Genomic DNA, 22,394 nt, shown 5'->3' with positions numbered 1-22,394 from the left:
ACACCAACACAGCTCACACACCAACACAGCTCACACACCAACACAGCTCACACACCAACACAGCTCACATACACCAACAAAGCTAACACACCAACACATCTTTCAGCAACAAAATAGCTCACACACACAACAACACAGCTCACACACACCAGCACAGCTCACACACCAAGACAGCTCACACACACCAACACAGCTCACACATCAACTCAACTCACACTCCAACAAAGCTTTCGCGTAAAAACATAGTTCAAACACACCAACACAATTCACACACTGCAACACAGCCCGCATGCACCAACACTGCTCACACACCAACACAGCTCAAACACACCAACATAGATCACACACAACCACAGCTCAAACAGCAACACCGGTCATTCACACCAGCACGTCCCACACAAACCATCACAGCTCACACACCTACACACCTAACACACCAACACACTGACACATCAACACAGCTCACACACACCAACACACGTCACACACCAACACAGCTCACACACTCCAACACAGCTCACACACCAAAACAGCTCACACATCGACATCAATGCAGCTCACAATCAACCAACTCATACACACCAACTCACACACGCCAACACAGCTCACACTTCAAAACAGCTCACATGCACCAACACAGCTCACACACCAACATAGCTCACACACATCAACACAGCTCACACGCAACAACACAGCTCACACACCAACACAGCTCACACACCAACACAGCTCACACACCAACACAGCTCACACATACCAACACAGCTCACACACCAACACAGCTCACACACACCAACACAGCTCACACATCAACACAGCTCACACACACTAACACATCTCACACACCAACACAGCTCACACACACCAACACAGCTCACACACCAACACAGCTCACACATCAAAACAGCTCACACACACCAACACTGCTCACACACCAACACAGCTCACACACACCAACACAGCTCACACACCAGCACAGCTCACGCACCAACACAGCTCACACACCAACACAGCTCACACACACCAACACAGCTAACACACTAAAACATCTTTCAGCAACAAAATAGCACACACACACAACACAGCTCACACACACCAATACAGCTTACACACCAAGACAGCTCACACACGTCAGCACAGCTCACACGCAGCAACACAGCTCACACAGCCACACAGCTCACACACACCAACACAGCTCACACACCAACTCAACTCACACTCCAACAAAGTTTTCGCGCAACAACATAGTTCACACACACCAACACAATTCACATCCTGCAACAGAGTCCGCATGCACTAACACTGCTCACACACCAACACAGCTCACACATACCAACACAGTTCACACACCAACACAGCTCACACACACCAACACAGCTCACACACTAACACAGCTCACACAGCAACACAGCTCACACATCAACACAGCTCACACATCAACACAGCTCACACACACCAACACAGCTCACACACACCAACACAGCTCATACACTAGCACAGCTCACACAGCAACACAGCTCACAAAGCAACACAGCTCACACACCAACACAGCTCACACATCAACACAGCTCACACATAAACACAGCTCACACATCAAAACAGCTCACCCACACGAACACTGCTCACACACCAACACTGCTCACACACTCCAACACAGCTCACACACCAACACAGCTCACACATCAACACAGCTCACACACCAACACAGCTAACACACACCAACACAGCTCACACACCAACACAGCTCACACACACCAACACAGCTCACACACCAACACAGCTCACAAACCAACACAGCTTACACACACCAAAACAGCTCACACATCAACACAGCTCACACATCAAAACAGCTCACACACACCACACTGCTCACACACCAACACAGCTCACACACACCAATACAGCTCACACACCAACACAGCTCACACACCAACACAGCTCACACACCAACACAGCTCACATACACCAACACAGCTAACACACCAACACATCTTTCAGCAACAAAATAGCTCACACACACAACAACACAGCTCACACACACCAGCACAGCTCACACACCAAGACAGCTCACACACACCAACACAGCTCACACATCAACTCAACTCACACTCCAACAAAGCTTTCGCGCAAAAACATAGTTCACACACACCAACACAATTCACACACTGCAACACAGCCCGCATGCACCAACACTGCTCACACACCAACACATCTCAAACACACCAACATAGATCACACACAACCACAGCTCAAACAGCAACACCGGTCATTCACACCAGCACGTCCCACACAAACCATCACAGCTCACACACCTACACACCTAACACACCAACACACTGACACATCAACACAGCTCACACACACCAACACACGTCACACACCAACACAGCTCACACACTCCAACACAGCTCACACACCAACACAGCTCACACATCGACATCAATGCAGCTCACAATCAACCAACTCATACACACCAACTCACACACGCCAACACAGCTCACACTTCAAAACAGCTCACATGCACCTACACAGCTCACACACCAACATAGCTCACACACATCAACACAGCTCACACGCAACAACACAGCTCACACACCAACACAGCTCACACACCAACACAGCTCACACACCAACACAGCTCACACATACCAACACAGCTCACACACCAACACAGCTCACACACACCAACACAGCTCATACACTAACACAGCTCACACAGCAACACAGCTTACAAAGCAACACAGGTCACACACCAACACTGCTCACACACTCCAACACAGCTCACACACCAACACAGCTCCCACAGCAACACAGCTCACACACCAACACAGCTCACACACACCAACACAGCTCACACATCAACACAGCTCACACACACTAACACGTCTCACACACCAACACAGCTCACACACTCCAACACAGCTCACACACCAACACAGCTCACACATCAACACAGCTCACACACCAACACAGCTAACACACACCAACACAGCTCACACACCAACACATCTCACACACACCAACACAGCTCACACACCAACACAGCTCACACACCAACACAGCTTACACACACCAAAACAGCTCACACATCAACACAGCTCACACATCAAAACAGCTCACACACACCAACGCTGCTCACACACCAACACAGCTCACACACACCAACACAGCTCACACACCAACACAGCTCACACACCAACACAGCTCACACACTAACACAGCTCACATACACCAACAAAGCTAACACACCAACACATCTTTCAGCAACAAAATAGCTCACACACACAACAACACAGCTCACACACACCAGCACAGCTCACACACCAAGACAGCTCACACACACCAACACAGCTCACACATCAACTCAACTCACACTCCAACAAAGCTTTCGCGTAAAAACATAGTTCAAACACACCAACACAATTCACACACTGCAACACAGCCCGCATGCACCAACACTGCTCACACACCAACACAGCTCAAACACACCAACATAGATCACACACAACCACAGCTCAAACAGCAACACCGGTCATTCACACCAGCACGTCCCACACAAACCATCACAGCTCACACACCTACACACCTAACACACCAACACACTGACACATCAACACAGCTCACACACACCAACACACGTCACACACCAACACAGCTCACACACTCCAACACAGCTCACACACCAAAACAGCTCACACATCGACATCAATGCAGCTCACAATCAACCAACTCATACACACCAACTCACACACGCCAACACAGCTCACACTTCAAAACAGCTCACATGCACCAACACAGCTCACACACCAACATAGCTCACACACATCAACACAGCTCACACGCAACAACACAGCTCACACACCAACACAGCTCACACACCAACACAGCTCACACACCAACACAGCTCACACATACCAACACAGCTCACACACCAACACAGCTCACACACACCAACACAGCTCACACATCAACACAGCTCACACACACTAACACATCTCACACACCAACACAGCTCACACACACCAACACAGCTCACACACCAACACAGCTCACACATCAAAACAGCTCACACACACCAACACTGCTCACACACCAACACAGCTCACACACACCAACACAGCTCACACACCAGCACAGCTCACGCACCAACACAGCTCACACACCAACACAGCTCACACACACCAACACAGCTAACACACTAAAACATCTTTCAGCAACAAAATAGCACACACACACAACACAGCTCACACACACCAATACAGCTTACACACCAAGACAGCTCACACACGTCAGCACAGCTCACACGCAGCAACACAGCTCACACAGCCACACAGCTCACACACACCAACATAGCTCACACACCAACTCAACTCACACTCCAACAAAGTTTTCGCGCAACAACATAGTTCACACACACCAACACAATTCACATCCTGCAACAGAGTCCGCATGCACTAACACTGCTCACACACCAACACAGCTCACACATACCAACACAGTTCACACACCAACACAGCTCACACACACCAACACAGCTCACACACTAACACAGCTCACACAGCAACACAGCTCACACATCAACACAGCTCACACATCAACACAGCTCACACACACCAACACAGCTCACACACACCAACACAGCTCATACACTAGCACAGCTCACACAGCAACACAGCTCACAAAGCAACACAGCTCACACACCAACACAGCTCACACATCAACACAGCTCACACATAAACACAGCTCACACATCAAAACAGCTCACCCACACGAACACTGCTCACACACCAACACTGCTCACACACTCCAACACAGCTCACACACCAACACAGCGCACACATCAACACAGCTCACACACCAACACAGCTAACACACACCAACACAGCTCACACACCAACACAGCTCACACACACCAACACAGTTCACACACCAACACAGCTCACAAACCAACACAGCTTACACACACCAAAACAGCTCACACATCAACACAGCTCACACATCAAAACAGCTCACACACACCACACTGCTCACACACCAACACAGCTCACACACACCAATACAGCTCACACACCAACACAGCTCACACACCAACACAGCTCACACACCAACACAGCTCACACACTAACACAGCTCACATACACCAACACAGCTAACACACCAACACATCTTTCAGCAACAAAATAGCTCACACACACAACAACACAGCTCACACACACCAGCACAGCTCACACACCAAGACAGCTCACACACACCAACACAGCTCACACATCAACTCAACTCACACTCCAACAAAGCTTTCGCGCAAAAACATAGTTCACACACACCAACACAATTCACACACTGCAACACAGCCCGCATGCACCAACACTGCTCACACACCAACACATCTCAAACACACCAACATAGATCACACACAACCACAGCTCAAACAGCAACACCGGTCATTCACACCAGCACGTCCCACACAAACCATCACAGCTCACACACCTACACACCTAACACACCAACACACTGACACATCAACACAGCTCACACACACCAACACACGTCACACACCAACACAGCTCACACACTCCAACACAGCTCACACACCAACACAGCTCACACATCGACATCAATGCAGCTCACAATCAACCAACTCATACACACCAACTCACACACGCCAACACAGCTCACACTTCAAAACAGCTCACATGCACCTACACAGCTCACACACCAACATAGCTCACACACATCAACACAGCTCACACGCAACAACACAGCTCACACACCAACACAGCTCACACACCAACACAGCTCACACACCAACACAGCTCACACATACCAACACAGCTCACACACCAACACAGCTCACACACACCAACACAGCTCATACACTAACACAGCTCACACAGCAACACAGCTTACAAAGCAACACAGGTCACACACCAACACTGCTCACACACTCCAACACAGCTCACACACCAACACAGCTCCCACAGCAACACAGCTCACACACCAACACAGCTCACACACACCAACACAGCTCACACATCAACACAGCTCACACACACTAACACATCTCACACACCAACACAGCTCACACACACCAACACAGCTCACACACCAACACAGCTCACACATCAAAACAGCTCACACACCAACACAGCTCACACACCAACACAGCTCACACATACCAACACAGCTCACACACCAACACAGCTCACACACACCAACACAGCTCATACACTAACACAGCTCACACACCAACACAGTTTACATACCCAACAAAGCTCATACACACCAACACACCGCACACAAACCATCACAGCTCACACACCAACACAGCTAACACATCAACCAGCTCACACAGACCAACACAGCTCACGCACCAAAACAGCTCACACATTAACTAGCTCCCAAACATCGGCACGGCTCAGACTCACCAACAAAGCTCACACACCAACACAGCTCACACCCTAACTAAGCCCACACACATCAACAGAGCTCAGACAGACCAACACAGCTCACACGGTACATCACAGCTCACACACAACACTGCACAGACACCAACATATCTTTCACACAACAACATAGCTCACACACACGCCAACACAGCTCACACGGAACAACACAGCTCATGCACCAACACAGCTCGCACAGCAACACAGCTCACAGAGCAACACACTCACACATCAACACAGCTCACACACACCGACACTGCTCACACACCAACATATCTTTCATGCAACAACATAGCTCACACACACACCAACACAGCTCTAACGGAACAACACAGCTCACACACACCAGCACAGCTCACACACACCAGCACAATTCACACACACCAGCACAGCACACACACCAACACAGCACACACACCAACACAGCTCACACACCCAACACAGCTCACATACCAACACGGCTCACATGCTAACACCAACACAGCTCACAAATCAACCAACTCACATACAACACAGCTCAAACATCAACACACTCATTCACACCAACACATCCCACACAACTCGCACACCAATACAGCTCACACACCAACACAACTCACACACCAACACAGCTCTCACACCAACATAGCACACAAACAACAAAACAGTTCACACATCAACACAGTTCATACACCAACACAGCTCAGACATCAACCAGCTCACACACAGCAACACAGTTCACACATCAACACAGCTCACACATCAACACAGCTCACACACCAACACAGTTCACACATCAACACAGTTCACACACCAACACAGTTCACACATCAACCAACTCACACACATCAACACAGCTCACACACCAACACAGCTCACACATCAACCAGCTCACACACACCAACACATCTCTCACACCAACACAGCTCAGATGCCAACCCCAACACAGCTCACACATCAACACAGTTCACACACCAAAACATAGCTCACACGCAACAACACAGCTCAGACACAACAAGACAGCTCATGCATCAACACAGCTCACACACAGCAACATAGCTCACACTTCAACAAGCTCACACACATCAACACAGCTCACACACCAACATAGCTCACACTTCAACCAGCTCACACACACCAACACAGCTCACATACCAACACAGCTCAAACATCAACATTGACACAGCTCACACACACGAACACAGCACACACACCAACGCAGCGCACACACCAACACAGCTCACACACCAACACAGCTCACACACCAACACAGCTCACACATCAACATTGACACAGCTCACACACACGAACACAGCACACACACCAACGCAGCACACACACCATCAACACAGCTCACAAATCAACCAACTCACACACACCAACTCACACACATCAACACAGCTCACATGCACCAACACAGCTCACACCCACCAACGCAGCTCACACAACCCATCACTATTCACACACCAACACACATCACAGAACAAATAGCTCACTCACATCAACACAGATCACAGACCAACACAACTCAGACGTAACAACACAGCTCAGAAATCCAATCCCAACACAGCTCACACACCAAAACAGCTCACACACCAGCACAAATCACACACCAAACACAGCTCTCACACAATCATAGCACACATTCCAACACAGCTCACACACCATCACAGCTCACACACACCAACACAGCTCACACACCAACACAGCTCACACACCAACACAGCTCACACACTAACACGGCTCACACACACCAACACAGCTAACACATCGACACAGCTCATACACCAACACAGCTCACACACACCAACACAGGTCACACACCAGCACAGCTCACACACTCCAACACAGCTCATACACCAACACAGCTCACACATCAACATCAACACAGCTCACAATCAACCAACTCATACACACCAACTCACACACGCCAACACAGCTCACACATCAACACAGCTCACATGCACCAACACAGCTCACACATCGACACAGCTCATACACCAACACAGCTCACACACACCAACACAGCTCACATACACCAACACAGCTCACACACCAACACAGCTCACACACCAACACAGCTCACACACCAACACAGTTCACACACACCAACACAGCTCACACACCAACACATCCTTCACGCAACAAAATAGCTCACACACACACCAACACAGCTCACACACACCAACACAGCTCACACACCAAGACAGCTCACACACATCAACACAGCTCACACACCAGCACAAATCACACACCAAACACAGCTCTCACACAATCATAGCACACATTCCAACACAGCTCACACACCATCACAGCTCACACACACCAACACAGCTCACACACCAACACAGCTCACACACCAACACAGCTCACACACTAACACGGCTCACACACACCAACACAGCTAACACAACAACACTCACAGAAATCCAATCCCAACACAGCTCACACACCAAAACAGCTCACACACCAGCACAAATCACACACCAAACACGTCAACCAGCTCACACACATCAAAACAGCTCACACACACCACCAGAGCTCGCAATCAAATACAGCTCACACACCAACACAGCTCACACACTAACACAGCTCACACACCAACACAGTTTACATACCCAACAAAGCTCATACACACCAACACACCGCACACAAACCATCACAGCTCACACACCAACACAACTCACACATCAACCAGCTCACACAGACCAAAACAGCTCACACATTAACTAGCTCCCAAACATCGGCACGGCTCAGACTCACCAATAAAGCTCACACACCAACACAGCTCACACCCTAACTAACCCACACACATCAACAGAGCTCAGACAGACCAACACAGCTCACATGGTGCAACACAGCTCACACACAACACTGCACACACACCAACACAGTTTACATACCCAACAAAGCTCATACACACCAACACACCGCACACAAACCATCACAGCTCACACACCAACACAGCTAACACATCAACCAGCTCACACAGACCAACACAGCTCACGCACCAAAACAGCTCACACATTAACTAGCTCCCAAACATCGGCACGGCTCAGATTCACCAACAAAGCTCACACACCAACACAGCTCACACCCTAACTAAGCCCACACACATCAACAGAGCTCAGACAGACCAACACAGCTCACACGGTACATCACAGCTCACACACAACGCTGCACACACACCAACATATCTTTCACACAACAACATAGCTCACACATACGCCAACACAGCTCACACGGAACAACACAGCTCATGCACCAACACAGCTCGCACAGCAACACAGCTCACAGAGCAACACACTCACACATCAACACAGCTCACACACACCGACACTGCTCACACACCAACATATCTTTCACGCAACAACATAGCTCACACACACACCAACACAGCTCTAACGGAACAACACAGCTCACACACACCAGTACAATTCACACACACCAACACAGCACACACACCAACACAGCACACACACCAACACAGCTCACACACCCAACACAGCTCACACACCAACACGGCTCACACACTAACACAGCTCACACACCAACACAGTTTACATACCCAACAAAGCTCATACACACCAACACACCGCACACAAACCATCACAGCTCACACACCAACACAGCTAACACATCAACCAGCTCACACAGACCAACACAGCTCACGCACCAAAACAGCTCACACATTAACTAGCTCCCAAACATCGGCACGGCTCAGACTCACCAACAAAGCTCACACACCAACACAGCTCACACCCTAACTAAGCCCACACACATCAACAGAGCTCAGACAGACCAACACAGCTCACACGGTACATCACAGCTCACACACAACACTGCACAGACACCAACATATCTTTCACACAACAACATAGCTCACACACACGCCAACACAGCTCACACGGAACAACACAGCTCATGCACCAACACAGCTCGCACAGCAACACAGCTCACAGAGCAACACACTCACACATCAACACAGCTCACACACACCGACACTGCTCACACACCAACATATCTTTCATGCAACAACATAGCTCACACACACACCAACACAGCTCTAACGGAACAACACAGCTCACACACACCAGCACAGCTCACACACACCAGCACAATTCACACACACCAGCACAGCACACACACCAACACAGCACACACACCAACACAGCTCACACACCCAACACAGCTCACATACCAACACGGCTCACATGCTAACACCAACACAGCTCACAAATCAACCAACTCACATACAACACAGCTCAAACATCAACACACTCATTCACACCAACACATCCCACACAACTCGCACACCAATACAGCTCACACACCAACACAACTCACACACCAACACAGCTCTCACACCAACATAGCACACAAACAACAAAACAGTTCACACATCAACACAGTTCATACACCAACACAGCTCAGACATCAACCAGCTCACACACAGCAACACAGTTCACACATCAACACAGCTCACACATCAACACAGCTCACACACCAACACAGTTCACACATCAACACAGTTCACACACCAACACAGTTCACACATCAACCAACTCACACACATCAACACAGCTCACACACCAACACAGCTCACACATCAACCAGCTCACACACACCAACACATCTCTCACACCAACACAGCTCAGATGCCAACCCCAACACAGCTCACACATCAACACAGTTCACACACCAAAACATAGCTCACACGCAACAACACAGCTCAGACACAACAAGACAGCTCATGCATCAACACAGCTCACACACAGCAACATAGCTCACACTTCAACAAGCTCACACACATCAACACAGCTCACACACCAACATAGCTCACACTTCAACCAGCTCACACACACCAACACAGCTCACATACCAACACAGCTCAAACATCAACATTGACACAGCTCACACACACGAACACAGCACACACACCAACGCAGCGCACACACCAACACAGCTCACACACCAACACAGCTCACACACCAACACAGCTCACACATCAACATTGACACAGCTCACACACACGAACACAGCACACACACCAACGCAGCACACACACCATCAACACAGCTCACAAATCAACCAACTCACACACACCAACTCACACACATCAACACAGCTCACATGCACCAACACAGCTCACACCCACCAACGCAGCTCACACAACCCATCACTATTCACACACCAACACACATCACAGAACAAATAGCTCACTCACATCAACACAGATCACAGACCAACACAACTCAGACGTAACAACACAGCTCAGAAATCCAATCCCAACACAGCTCACACACCAAAACAGCTCACACACCAGCACAAATCACACACCAAACACAGCTCTCACACAATCATAGCACACATTCCAACACAGCTCACACACCATCACAGCTCACACACACCAACACAGCTCACACACCAACACAGCTCACACACCAACACAGCTCACACACTAACACGGCTCACACACACCAACACAGCTAACACATCGACACAGCTCATACACCAACACAGCTCACACACACCAACACAGGTCACACACCAGCACAGCTCACACACTCCAACACAGCTCATACACCAACACAGCTCACACATCAACATCAACACAGCTCACAATCAACCAACTCATACACACCAACTCACACACGCCAACACAGCTCACACATCAACACAGCTCACATGCACCAACACAGCTCACACATCGACACAGCTCATACACCAACACAGCTCACACACACCAACACAGCTCACATACACCAACACAGCTCACACACCAACACAGCTCACACACCAACACAGCTCACACACCAACACAGTTCACACACACCAACACAGCTCACACACCAACACATCCTTCACGCAACAAAATAGCTCACACACACACCAACACAGCTCACACACACCAACACAGCTCACACACCAAGACAGCTCACACACATCAACACAGCTCACACACCAGCACAAATCACACACCAAACACAGCTCTCACACAATCATAGCACACATTCCAACACAGCTCACACACCATCACAGCTCACACACACCAACACAGCTCACACACCAACACAGCTCACACACCAACACAGCTCACACACTAACACGGCTCACACACACCAACACAGCTAACACAACAACACTCACAGAAATCCAATCCCAACACAGCTCACACACCAAAACAGCTCACACACCAGCACAAATCACACACCAAACACGTCAACCAGCTCACACACATCAAAACAGCTCACACACACCACCAGAGCTCGCAATCAAATACAGCTCACACACCAACACAGCTCACACACTAACACAGCTCACACACCAACACAGTTTACATACCCAACAAAGCTCATACACACCAACACACCGCACACAAACCATCACAGCTCACACACCAACACAACTCACACATCAACCAGCTCACACAGACCAAAACAGCTCACACATTAACTAGCTCCCAAACATCGGCACGGCTCAGACTCACCAATAAAGCTCACACACCAACACAGCTCACACCCTAACTAACCCACACACATCAACAGAGCTCAGACAGACCAACACAGCTCACATGGTGCAACACAGCTCACACACAACACTGCACACACACCAACACAGTTTACATACCCAACAAAGCTCATACACACCAACACACCGCACACAAACCATCACAGCTCACACACCAACACAGCTAACACATCAACCAGCTCACACAGACCAACACAGCTCACGCACCAAAACAGCTCACACATTAACTAGCTCCCAAACATCGGCACGGCTCAGATTCACCAACAAAGCTCACACACCAACACAGCTCACACCCTAACTAAGCCCACACACATCAACAGAGCTCAGACAGACCAACACAGCTCACACGGTACATCACAGCTCACACACAACGCTGCACACACACCAACATATCTTTCACACAACAACATAGCTCACACATACGCCAACACAGCTCACACGGAACAACACAGCTCATGCACCAACACAGCTCGCACAGCAACACAGCTCACAGAGCAACACACTCACACATCAACACAGCTCACACACACCGACACTGCTCACACACCAACATATCTTTCACGCAACAACATAGCTCACACACACACCAACACAGCTCTAACGGAACAACACAGCTCACACACACCAGTACAATTCACACACACCAACACAGCACACACACCAACACAGCACACACACCAACACAGCTCACACACCCAACACAGCTCACACACCAACACGGCTCACACACTAACACAGCTCACACACCAACACAGTTTACATACCCAACAAAGCTCATACACACCAACACACCGCACACAAACCATCACAGCTCACACACCAACACAGCTAACACATCAACCAGCTCACACAGACCAACACAGCTCACGCACCAAAACAGCTCACACATTAACTAGCTCCCAAACATCGGCACGGCTCAGACTCACCAACAAAGCTCACACACCAACACAGCTCACACCCTAACTAAGCCCACACACATCAACAGAGCTCAGACAGACCAACACAGCTCACACGGTACATCACAGCTCACACACAACACTGCACAGACACCAACATATCTTTCACACAACAACATAGCTCACACACACGCCAACACAGCTCACACGGAACAACACAGCTCATGCACCAACACAGCTCGCACAGCAACACAGCTCACAGAGCAACACACTCACACATCAACACAGCTCACACACACCGACACTGCTCACACACCAACATATCTTTCATGCAACAACATAGCTCACACACACACCAACACAGCTCTAACGGAACAACACAGCTCACACACACCAGCACAGCTCACACACACCAGCACAATTCACACACACCAGCACAGCACACACACCAACACAGCACACACACCAACACAGCTCACACACCCAACACAGCTCACATACCAACACGGCTCACATGCTAACACCAACACAGCTCACAAATCAACCAACTCACATACAACACAGCTCAAACATCAACACACTCATTCACACCAACACATCCCACACAACTCGCACACCAATACAGCTCACACACCAACACAACTCACACACCAACACAGCTCTCACACCAACATAGCACACAAACAACAAAACAGTTCACACATCAACACAGTTCATACACCAACACAGCTCAGACATCAACCAGCTCACACACAGCAACACAGTTCACACATCAACACAGCTCACACATCAACACAGCTCACACACCAACACAGTTCACACATCAACACAGTTCACACACCAACACAGTTCACACATCAACCAACTCACACACATCAACACAGCTCACACACCAACACAGCTCACACATCAACCAGCTCACACACACCAACACATCTCTCACACCAACACAGCTCAGATGCCAACCCCAACACAGCTCACACATCAACACAGTTCACACACCAAAACATAGCTCACACGCAACAACACAGCTCAGACACAACAAGACAGCTCATGCATCAACACAGCTCACACACAGCAACATAGCTCACACTTCAACAAGCTCACACACATCAACACAGCTCACACACCAACATAGCTCACACTTCAACCAGCTCACACACACCAACACAGCTCACATACCAACACAGCTCAAACATCAACATTGACACAGCTCACACACACGAACACAGCACACACACCAACGCAGCGCACACACCAACACAGCTCACACACCAACACAGCTCACACACCAACACAGCTCACACATCAACATTGACACAGCTCACACACACGAACACAGCACACACACCAACGCAGCACACACACCATCAACACAGCTCACAAATCAACCAACTCACACACACCAACTCACACACATCAACACAGCTCACATGCACCAACACAGCTCACACCCACCAACGCAGCTCACACAACCCATCACTATTCACACACCAACACACATCACAGAACAAATAGCTCACTCACATCAACACAGATCACAGACCAACACAACTCAGACGTAACAACACAGCTCAGAAATCCAATCCCAACACAGCTCACACACCAAAACAGCTCACACACCAGCACAAATCACACACCAAACACAGCTCTCACACAATCATAGCACACATTCCAACACAGCTCACACACCATCACAGCTCACACACACCAACACAGCTCACACACCAACACAGCTCACACACCAACACAGCTCACACACTAACACGGCTCACACACACCAACACAGCTAACACATCGACACAGCTCATACACCAACACAGCTCACACACACCAACACAGGTCACACACCAGCACAGCTCACACACTCCAACACAGCTCATACACCAACACAGCTCACACATCAACATCAACACAGCTCACAATCAACCAACTCATACACACCAACTCACACACGCCAACACAGCTCACACATCAACACAGCTCACATGCACCAACACAGCTCACACATCGACACAGCTCATACACCAACACAGCTCACACACACCAACACAGCTCACATACACCAACACAGCTCACACACCAACACAGCTCACACACCAACACAGCTCACACACCAACACAGTTCACACACACCAACACAGCTCACACACCAACACATCCTTCACGCAACAAAATAGCTCACACACACACCAACACAGCTCACACACACCAACACAGCTCACACACCAAGACAGCTCACACACATCAACACAGCTCACACACCAGCACAAATCACACACCAAACACAGCTCTCACACAATCATAGCACACATTCCAACACAGCTCACACACCATCACAGCTCACACACACCAACACAGCTCACACACCAACACAGCTCACACACCAACACAGCTCACACACTAACACGGCTCACACACACCAACACAGCTAACACAACAACACTCACAGAAATCCAATCCCAACACAGCTCACACACCAAAACAGCTCACACACCAGCACAAATCACACACCAAACACGTCAACCAGCTCACACACATCAAAACAGCTCACACACACCACCAGAGCTCGCAATCAAATACAGCTCACACACCAACACAGCTCACACACTAACACAGCTCACACACCAACACAGTTTACATACCCAACAAAGCTCATACACACCAACACACCGCACACAAACCATCACAGCTCACACACCAACACAACTCACACATCAACCAGCTCACACAGACCAAAACAGCTCACACATTAACTAGCTCCCAAACATCGGCACGGCTCAGACTCACCAATAAAGCTCACACACCAACACAGCTCACACCCTAACTAACCCACACACATCAACAGAGCTCAGACAGACCAACACAGCTCACATGGTGCAACACAGCTCACACACAACACTGCACACACACCAACACAGTTTACATACCCAACAAAGCTCATACACACCAACACACCGCACACAAACCATCACAGCTCACACACCAACACAGCTAACACATCAACCAGCTCACACAGACCAACACAGCTCACGCACCAAAACAGCTCACACATTAACTAGCTCCCAAACATCGGCACGGCTCAGATTCACCAACAAAGCTCACACACCAACACAGCTCACACCCTAACTAAGCCCACACACATCAACAGAGCTCAGACAGACCAACACAGCTCACACGGTACATCACAGCTCACACACAACGCTGCACACACACCAACATATCTTTCACACAACAACATAGCTCACACATACGCCAACACAGCTCACACGGAACAACACAGCTCATGCACCAACACAGCTCGCACAGCAACACAGCTCACAGAGCAACACACTCACACATCAACACAGCTCACACACACCGACACTGCTCACACACCAACATATCTTTCACGCAACAACATAGCTCACACACACACCAACACAGCTCTAACGGAACAACACAGCTCACACACACCAGTACAATTCACACACACCAACACAGCACACACACCAACACAGCACACACACCAACACAGCTCACACACCCAACACAGCTCACACACCAACACGGCTCACACACTAACACAGCTCACACACCAACACAGTTTACATACCCAACAAAGCTCATACACACCAACACACCGCACACAAACCATCACAGCTCACACACCAACACAGCTAACACATCAACCAGCTCACACAGACCAACACAGCTCACGCACCAAAACAGCTCACACATTAACTAGCTCCCAAACATCGGCACGGCTCAGACTCACCAACAAAGCTCACACACCAACACAGCTCACACCCTAACTAAGCCCACACACATCAACAGAGCTCAGACAGACCAACACAGCTCACACGGTACATCACAGCTCACACACAACACTGCACAGACACCAACATATCTTTCACACAACAACATAGCTCACACACACGCCAACACAGCTCACACGGAACAACACAGCTCATGCACCAACACAGCTCGCACAGCAACACAGCTCACAGAGCAACACACTCACACATCAACACAGCTCACACACACCGACACTGCTCACACACCAACATATCTTTCATGCAACAACATAGCTCACACACACACCAACACAGCTCTAACGGAACAACACAGCTCACACACACCAGCACAGCTCACACACACCAGCACAATTCACACACACCAACACAGCACACACACCAACACAGCACACACACCAACACAGCTCACACACCCAACACAGCTCACATACCAACACGGCTCACATGCTAACACCAACACAGCTCACAAATCAACCAACTCACATACAACACAGCTCAAACATCAACACACTCATTCACACCAACACATCCCACACAACTCGCACACCAATACAGCTCACACACCAACACAACTCACACACCAACACAGCTCTCACACCAACATAGCACACAAACAACAAAACAGTTCACACATCAACACAGTTCATACACCAACACAGCTCAGACATCAACCAGCTCACACACAGCAACACAGTTCACACATCAACACAGCTCACACATCAACACAGCTCACACACCAACACAGTTCACACATCAACACAGTTCACACACCAACACAGTTCACACATCAACCAACTCACACACATCAACACAGCTCACACACCAACACAGCTCACACATCAACCAGCTCACACACACCAACACATCTCTCACACCAACACAGCTCAGATGCCAACCCCAACACAGCTCACACATCAACACAGTTCACACACCAAAACATAGCTCACACGCAACAACACAGCTCAGACACAACAAGACAGCTCATGCATCAACACAGCTCACACACAGCAACATAGCTCACACTTCAACAAGCTCACACACATCAACACAGCTCACACACCAACATAGCTCACACTTCAACCAGCTCACACACACCAACACAGCTCACATACCAACATAGCTCACACTTCACCCAGCTCACACACACCAACACAGCTCTCACACCAACACTGCTCACACTTCAACTAGCTCACACACATCAACACAGCTCACACACACCAACATGGCTCACACACCAACACAGCTCACACACACCAATACAGCTCACACCGACCAACACAGCTCACACACACCAACACAGCTCACATACACCAACACAGCTCATACACACTGCAACACATCTCACACACACCAACACTTCTCTCACACACTAACACAGCTCACACACAGTAACACAGCTCACACACACCAACATATATATAAATATATTTTAAATATACTTTAAATATATAAAGAACAAGGGAATAACTAGAGAAAGGGTAGGGCCAATTAGATACCATGGAGGCAATCTGTGTGTGGACCCAGAAGACGTGGGTACAGTCCTCAATTAATCCTTTGTGTCAGTCTTCGTAATGGGAAAGGTCGGTGCCGATATAGACATAAGGGTGGAGGACTGTGAAATATTAGAGGAAATTAACATAGAGAGAGAGGAGGTACTAGAGGGTTTAGCAGCTTAAAAGTGGACAAATCGGGAGGCCCGGATGAGATGTAGGCCTGTTGAGAGAGGGAAGGGAAGAGATATCAGGGGCCCTGGCAGTAATTTTCAAACCCACTCTGTTCACAGGTGAGGTGCCAGAGGACTGGAGGACTTCTAATGTTGTCCCATTATTTAAAAAGGAAGGAAGGGATAGACCAGGAAATGACAGGCCAGTCAGTCTAACCTCTGTAGTGGGGAAGTTACTAGAAAGAATCCTGAGAGACAGAATATATCTGCACTTGGAGACGCATGGATTAATCAGGGATAGTCAGCATGGATTTAAGGGAAGGTCGTGTTTGACAAATTTGATGGAATTTTTTGAGGAGGTAACCAGGAGTGTTGATGAGGGTAATTTAATGTAGTCTACATGGACTTTAGCAAGACTTTTGATAAGGTCCCTCATGGCAGACTGGTCAAGAAAGTAAAAGCCCATGAGATCCAAGGAAAAGTGGCACACTGGATCCAAAACTGGCTGAGAGCCAGGGAGTAGAGGGTGATGGTAGAGGAATGTTTCTGTGACTGGTAATCTGTTTCCAGTGGGGTTCCGCAGGGCCCTTGCTGTTTGTGTTGTACATAAATGATTTGGTCTTAAATGTGGGGAGTATGACAGGAGGATCCGGGCCCCTGCAGGTGTGTCGAAGGATCTGGATCCTGAATGGTGTGTCCAAGGATCGGGAAATTGACTGGTGTGTCCAAGGTTCTGGATCCCAACAGGTGTGTCAGAGGATCCATATCCCAACAGATGTGTCCAAGGATCCTTATCCCAACAGGTGTGTCCAAGGATCCTTATCCCAACAGGTGTGTCCAAGGATCCTTATCCCAACAGGTGTGTCCAAGGATCCTTATCCCAACAGATGTGTCCGAGGAGCCATATCCTGACAGGTGTGTCTGAGGAACCATATCCCCACAGGTGTGTCGAAGGATCTGGATCCTGAACGGTGTGTCCGAGCACCCAGAAATCAACTGGTGTGTCCGTGGATCTGGGGCCCAACAGGTGTGACCCAGGATCCAGATCCTGACAGGTGTTTCCAAGGATCCAGATCCTGACAGGTGTGTCCGAGGAACCATTTCCCCAGATGGCTGTTGCAGGATCCAGCTCCCGACAGGTGTGTCGGAGGATCCAGATCCCAGCTGGTGTGTTGAAGGATCCGGATCCCGACAGGTGTGTCCGAGGAGCCATATTCTGACAGGTGTGTCCGAGGAACCATATCCCCACAGGAGTGTTGCAGGATCCTGCTCCAGGCAGGTGTGGTGGAGGATCCGGATCCCAGCTGGTGTGTCAAAGGATCTGGATCCCAATCCAGATCCCAAAAGGTGTTTCCGAGAACCCGGATCCTGACAGGTGTGTCGAGGAACCATACCTTGACAGGTGTGTTCGAGGGTCCAGATCCCAACAGGTGTGTCCAACAATCCAGATCCCGACAGGTGTGTCCGACGATCCAGGTCCTGACAGGTGTGTCCAAGGATATGGACTCTGACAGGTGTGTCCCGAGATCACCTGTACTCTGCCAGGTGACCACCCCAAACACCCTGCCCACCCCCAACCATCACTTACCCCTCGGGATAATATATTGTGGAGCGGATTTGGTTCAAAAGAGCAGGTTAATGTGGGGGACTCGATGGAAAGGAACCAGGATTGGTAGTGGCTGATACCGCTGCCCCCATCACCTTTCGAACCACCTCCATCCCCCCCCAAACTCTCGCCCCCACCACCACCACCCAGTTTATTTCAGGGGGGTGTTAGAATGGGTACTTTGTCATCAGTACCTGAGAACTCTGGTACCCTAATTTGTTATGAGTCTACTGCTGGTCTTGACCCTGTGCTGCATTGTAAAATGGGTGATGGTGGGTTGTCATGGCCTGTTTTCTATCTCTCCAGGTTTTTATTTCCAAGATTCAGCTGTGAAACAAGTGGCTAATTCTCTCAGACTTGTTTTACACCATCTCCCAAACTAACAGTATATAGACGATACCCCAGTAGGAATAAACAGTTCGGACCAGTCCTCTTATTTCCCAGATTTACTGTTTTTTCATTCTTCAGCGATCACACTGCTCTCCCCAAAACCCGGCATGGATGACAAATGACGGGCTGTAGACAGACAGGCTGAACTGAAAGATCATCATCAATTCACAGAATCACAGAATCTCAGTGCAGAAGAGGCCCTTCAACACATCGAGTCTGCACTGACATGTGAGAAACACCTGACCTACCTACCTAATCCCATTTACCAGCACTTAGCCCATAGCCTTGAATGTTATGACATGCCAAGTGCTCATCCAGGTACTTTTTAAAGGGTGTGAAGCAACTTGCCTCCACCACCCTCCCAGGCAGCGCATTCCAGACCGTCACCACCCTCTGGATAAAAAAAAGTTTTTCCTCACATCCCCCCTAACCTCCTGCCCCTCACCTTGAACTTGTGTCCCTCATGACTGACCTTTCAACTAAGGGGAACAGCTGCTCCCTATCCACCCTGTCCATGCCCCTCATAATCTTGTACACCTCGATCAGGTCGCCTCTCAATCTTCTCTGCTCCAACGAAAACAACCCAAGTGTATCCAACCTCTCTTCATAACTTAAACGTTTTATCCCAGGCAACATCCTGGTGAATCTCCTCTGCACCTCCTCTAGTGTAAAACAGGATCTCAGAATTGCTACAGTGCAGAAGGAGGCCATTCGGCCCATTGTGTCTACACGGGGTCTCTGAATGAATATTATGACAGTGCCAATCTCCTGCCTTTTCCCTGTAACCCTGCACGTTGTTTCTATTCAAATAATCATCTAATACCCTCTTGAATGCTTCAATTGACCTGCCTCCACCATGCTTTCAGGCAGTGCATTCCAGACCTGAATCACTCGCTGTGTGAAAAAGTTTTTTTTCTCATCACACTTGCTTCTTTTGCAAATCAACTTAAATCTGTGCCCTCTCGTTCTCGACCCTTTTACGAGCGGGAACTGCATTCACAGTGTAACCCTACTCGGAGGGACTGTGCTGTTAGCACTTATCCACTAATAAACTTCATTTAATTGTAGCCATGTAACTGCACATATGAC

The sequence above is a fragment of the Cetorhinus maximus genome, chromosome 30, assembly GCF_964194155.1.
Source record: "Cetorhinus maximus chromosome 30, sCetMax3.hap1.1, whole genome shotgun sequence".
Lineage (NCBI taxonomy): Eukaryota > Metazoa > Chordata > Chondrichthyes > Lamniformes > Cetorhinidae > Cetorhinus > Cetorhinus maximus.
The sequence above is the reverse complement of the archived record's forward strand: the minus strand, read 5'-3'. Positions refer to the sequence as shown.